This window comes from Lactuca serriola, chromosome 8, assembly GCF_051521515.1.
Source record: "Lactuca serriola cultivar US96UC23 chromosome 8, Lser_US96UC23_V15, whole genome shotgun sequence".
Lineage (NCBI taxonomy): Eukaryota > Viridiplantae > Streptophyta > Magnoliopsida > Asterales > Asteraceae > Lactuca > Lactuca serriola.
In genome coordinates this window covers 242,218,575-242,224,520 of record NC_136415.1, presented here as the reverse complement: position 1 = coordinate 242,224,520, position 5,946 = coordinate 242,218,575, and the positions used below count along the sequence as shown (strand labels likewise).

Below are 5,946 nucleotides of genomic sequence, written 5' to 3'. Positions count from 1 at the left end.
ACAAAAACATAAACAAAATACAAACATACAACAAATACACTCAATACACACATATACATACATTCATACACACATACATAAAGATAAACAAACAGACACAATACAAATATACAATAAAAATCCATACAAATACACAAATATACACACCTAAACGCAAAAACAGTCAAAACACCCAAAGACCATAGGTTTACAGAAAAACAGGCACATATACAAACACAAAAATCTCACAAAAACTAAAATCATGATTTGTGTGTTTAATCTTTGGATGAAAGACCCTGGTCTATAACATAAATGAACAAAAATATCACACGAAAATGAATATTTGTTCTCTAACATAAATAAACAAAAAATCTCACATAAAACATATAAATAAGCTTTGGTTCTTAAAACTTCACAAATCATTCAAAACTAAAACAACATGAAGAACTATACTCCAGTTATGGTCACTTGTCTAGACTTCAAGAATCTGGTTCACATAGGCTCGAACCATAGGTGTGACCCCTGTTAGTGTGTATTTCTTCACACCACCATGTTTCACCACATTGATCTTGATGTTATGACCAAAGTGTGCAGGAGGAAAACATTAATTTTCAATGCTAGGAGAGTAAAACAACGCATAGATGTGATGAAATTAGAGACCCAAAGGTTTAAATAACACTTCATAGTCAGTTAAAAACCATCCAGCCAACCTCGAAAAATGTTTCTTCACAAGCCCGATCCTTCTTTTAGGAAAAGTTACCTGAAATCAAAAAACGTAATGGTATAGACAACAAAATCATCAGTTAAAAGGTTTAGTAGACATCAAACAAGCAAGTAATTTCAGATCCTAGCAATCATTACAACAAAATTAAATAAATGTAAATCTCAAAACAACTTAATACAATTTTCAAAGAATATTGAAACCATAGAATGGCCAGATGAGACATTTCGTTGAAATCCTCATGCCTAATTTCCTGGACATTGTACTTGATGTTTCCTATTTCATGGTATGAGATCTGGTCCCAAATTTGAAAGAAAAAAAAATTGGAAGGAAACTTTCAGGATAACAGAACTAAATCATAAAATCTGCCATAAATGAAAGTTTTATGTTAGTTTAGGTACTTAAGAACAAAAAAATAGAACACATGAAATACATAATCTTACCAGATTGAACGATTTACAATTTCAACGATATTGTGAGATCGAGAGGGGGTTTAGATGGTGCTGACATTGTGTCTGTTCTTTTGCATCTCGTTTAACCATTGCACATAGCATATAAAAAAACCATCTACAAACCCTCCCAAATACCTTGAAAAATAAAATATACATATCATGACAGCGAATTTCCAATTCTTATTAAAAGGCAGTGCTAGAAAAACATTGCAAGCTCCCTTCAATTTCATTAACATGAAAAAAACATGTAAGACATCAAACAAAAATCTAGAAAAAAAAATAACACCAAATCAAACGATTTCAAAAACCAAAAAAGGCCAATTGCTATATCTTTCAAAAAAAACAATCACATAGATCTGTAAGACCTAAATCGGTCAACAAGAGCCCTAATTTCGACAAAGATGAAAAAGATTCGCTTTTTGGAGAAGGGTATCGGTGAACACCTGTGGGATTCATAATTTCCATGGACGGTGGGCATGGTGTCTTCTTGTCATAGGCAATTGTGATCTTCCCAAAAGGAATGAAGAGAAAGCATAAAGATTAGGTTGATATAGGGCAAAGAAGGCAGAGAAGATGGAGCCGTGGATTATGGGAGACAAATTAGGGAAGTGCCACTGATATTGATGGCTAAGATATGACATAAATTTTAATAAAGTATTTTGTTAAGAATTAGTGGTGATTTCAAATATTCCATAATTCTACAGTAACTTCCTTAATCTACTGAATTCGATTACTGGCAAGTATTAATTATTTGTCTATGCTTCACTTGTTTGTACATAAAGCTTTATATTTTATACTTCTTAAAATTCAAGAATAGTCTAATATGTTTAATAATATATATATATATATATATATATATATATATATATATATATATATATAGGGTTCGGTTCCGATGGTGACTTTTTTTCGGTGAAGACTCGTGAATATACCTTAAAAAAAATTTGAAAAAATACAAATTATAAAATTGAGCATAGTACTATACTGGTGAGAAAAAATGAAAAAAAAATTATGCATCATTAAAATTGAATCATGGTTCATAAAAATGATCAATGATTCAATTTTAATGATCCATAATTTTTTTTTTCCAATTTGTTTTTCTCTCAAATATAGTACTATGCTCGATTTTATGATTTGTATTTTTTTCAATTTTTTTAAAGTCTCTTACGAGTCGTCACCAAAAAAAAGTCTCCACATGATCCTGATGCTCTCTCTCTCTCTCTCTCTCTCCATATATATATATATATATATATATATATATATATATATATATATATATATATTGAATCAAGAAAGTGACCCTCTTAAACTTTGTCTACCGCAGTTTTGCTCCCATCCGCAGTCAACAAGTTCAACTAACGCACTCGCAGTCATCAACCGCAGTATATGTAAGATTAGTCCTTTATCTGTTTTTCTAATGTAATTATCTTGTATCCATTGTGCCTTGCATGGCATCTCTAGAACAGTTTGGACCAATGTAATCTATGAGTGTCTATAAATAAAGCTCATTCTTTCTCTTCAAAAATATATAACACTCTACATCTTGCAAATCATTTCTTGTGTTATTTACTCTCATATCTTTCTTACCTTCAAAGTTAAGTTTAACATCATCTCTTCAGAGCAGGTCATTCGTGACTTATTCTCTAAGTTTGATCTCATCTAGTAACTCGGTTTGAATGCATTCCTTATTAAGAATCAACTTAAATGTTTACTTGATATAATACTTGCTGTCCTTTATATTTCATTACATTTCCGCACCTGACTCACTAATCACCTAACTCTAACTTATTATTATTGTTGAGCTTTTAGATTTTTTGAGATAAACTATTATTCCGCTACTATACTCACTCTAACGTTTGTTCAAATGTGTCTCAAGTTTTTCTCTCAAAAATTGGTATCAGAGCCAAAGTGGTTGTTCTTTGAAACAAAACTCTGATTTGCAAAAAGCTTTCTATACAACTAAAGTTCATTTCTTAAAAAAAACAAAACAAAATTTTCAAAACAACAAAATATGGCACAAGCATTATCTCTCAATGTATCCAACAGTGTTGGTGGTTCAAACAGAGCACCGATACTTGTGGTGAATGAATACAATCACTGGTCTCAGCGAATGGAAAGATACCTAAGACGACTTGGAAGAGATATTTGGAGATCTATCGATGAAGGAGCTCACAACCCTATTCTCAATCCGGTACAGGCTGACGGAGCCTTAGCTAGGCTAGGAGGAGGTCATCCAGCTTTTAATCGTCCCACCAAAGACGATCTCAATAAAATTCAAAGTGACGCTATTGCTTTTTATGAGATTTTGTGTGGAGTTGCTCCTGACAACTTTGATATCATCATAAACTACAAATCACCTACAGAGATATGGGATGTACTCAAGAATCTGTAGGAAGGAACTGAGCAATCCCAAGACAAAGAGCTTACTACTGCACTCAATGAGTTTAACAACTTTAAAGCTCATGCGGGTGAAAGCTTGGAAGATTCATTCAACAGGTTTAATCTGATAGTGACCAAACTATCAAATGTTGGTACTGTAATAAGCAACCGTGAAAAAAATCTTTAATTCTTGAATGGTTTGGGAAGACATTAGACAACAGCCAAAATGATCGTTCAAGGGGATAGGAAAATTCACTCATTGTCCCTCTATAAGCTATATGGAGAACTACAAGCCCAAGAGTCTACGGTACTCAAGGACGATTCAGACTTCGGGGGTCCACTTGCCCTCGTAGCACAATCACCTAACTCTCAAACATATCCTTCCTCATATGACTCTCCACCACAGTCATATGAAGCTGACTCAGAATATGATGACGAAGAAGAGTTTCAGAATGCCATTGCCCTTGTCAGTCAGCAATTCAATCGATTACCACCTTCTTCATTCTGTAAAAACCAACAATACAACAAACAACCTTTCAACCGCAACTTCCAAAAAATCGCTCTCGTTTCACTAAAAATCCTCACCCTCCTCAGCAAACTCAATCCAAAAACATACCGAAGTCCATCCAAACTACTGACTCTGGTACTCCTTCAGAAGACAAAAGTGATGTTGTGATATGTCACAAATGCAACAAAGAGAACCATTTTGCCAAGGACTGCAAGGCAAACATAGTGAAAGATAGAGCCTTCTATCTCAGAATGGCTCAAGAACTGGAGGAAAAGGAAAAGGGGAGAGCTTATGTTGCCCAAGTAAAAAGGGATCATCAAGTGTGGTCATCTGGAGATGAAGATGAGGACAACAGCAGCAAAAGGAAAGGCAAGATCTGTATGGATTCACTTTCATTAAACGGATCAACCAATCTAAAGAAAAACCATTGCTATATGGGAAAATATGGAACTCTCAGCATTGTGGAACAGGTAAAGCTTATGATTCAAACTTTAAATTATAGTATGCATGACTGTCAGCCTTTCATAGACACTCTTAATGACACATGTGTTGCCGTCATTACAGACTACAATAAAGCTTTAGATGAGAAGAACATTGCATCCCAGGAAATGTTTCACGTTAGAGGACGGTTGGACAACAAAAGACTCAAAATAGCTATGTTAGAAAAAGACTTAATGTTAGAAAAGGATGCTAGATTGTTAAGTGAAACACAACTAGAAATAGCTTTGAATCAGAGAGATTTAGCATAGAGTGAAATTATACCCTTAAATCTTTTAATTGAAAATCTGTTTAATGAAAGTGAATCCATTGAGAATCTGGTCAATAATGGAAATGTTGATAACACATAGAACTGGGGTTGGTCCAATGGGTACCCTACCACAACGGACTCTTCACCCCGGTTCACTCCTGAACGTCCCTATGTCCCTCCGGATTGTAATTTTTTGTTTCCGGTCAATGAAAAAACTTTTCCTGAGGATATCCAAGCTCATTTTGGAAAACTTCATGATCTGAGTAACAACTATATTATCGTGGAAATTCTCCCTGAATTTTCTAATCTCGTAGATAATACAATTCACTCCGATTCTCAGACATCATCCGTGGTGGATGAGGAAATAGTTATGGAAAATCATGCAGTCTCATTGGACTTTCCATCTCTACAATCTGACCGCAATGTCCCTAACCGCAGTCATGAACTGCAATCTGTTTTGTTACCTATTATCAAATGTCCTTCTCAAGTACCAACTCAGACTTACTCTGCGGTAGTTCAAAGTACCGCACCATAGACTGTAGTCAAAAGTTCTATGACCATAAACCAATTAATCATGCATTGTCAATCGAAAATTTTGAAGTTGGTTAATGCTCTCAAAACCCTGAATTCTCCATTTCGGATTAATCAAGTCCTCGCATTCCAAAGTTACCAAATGTTTCACAGAAACCGCAACTGAATGTCACTGATTGCAGTTCTCCTAAAATCGAAGCAAAAAAGGCTTTTAAAGAAGAAGTTCATTGCCGTGGAAAACAACGGGATATTCTTTTAAAAGAAAAGAAATTTGTCAAAATTCCCAAGTCAAGGAGTCCAGAAAAACTTGTTTTCTCAAATTATCAATTCAAAACATCTTTTTCCAAGAAAACAAAGAGAAAGGAGTTTAGAGTTTCGAAAACCACTCAAAAATCATCTTACACAATTCCTAAGAAAGAAAAGTATTTTCAATCAAATGGTTTTCAGGTCTATTCCTTAGACAATCCAAAATGGAAGGATATTTTACCTACTCCAACCCTTCTAAAATCACTTCCAAAGATTCATCCATGGAAAGGAATTTTGCCAACCCCGACACTCAAAAGGTCGCCTCAAGAGTTTAAGAAATCACTTCACAAAAGGTCTGCACGTGTCTACAGATCTGCAAAAC

At 34.4% G+C, this 5,946-nt stretch overlaps 1 long non-coding RNA gene across 1 annotated transcript; it reads right to left on the bottom strand.

Moving 5' to 3' along the window:
• Positions 1-304: 304 nt before the first annotated feature.
• On the bottom strand, positions 305-1,767 carry LOC145068742 (uncharacterized). The gene is made up of 3 exons (XR_013689103.1): positions 1,596-1,767; positions 1,144-1,287; positions 305-1,065 (listed from the first exon to the last, which is right to left on the bottom strand). It is a non-coding gene; the product is annotated as an uncharacterized LOC145068742 (long non-coding RNA).
• Between the last annotated feature and the right edge of the window lie 4,179 nt (positions 1,768-5,946).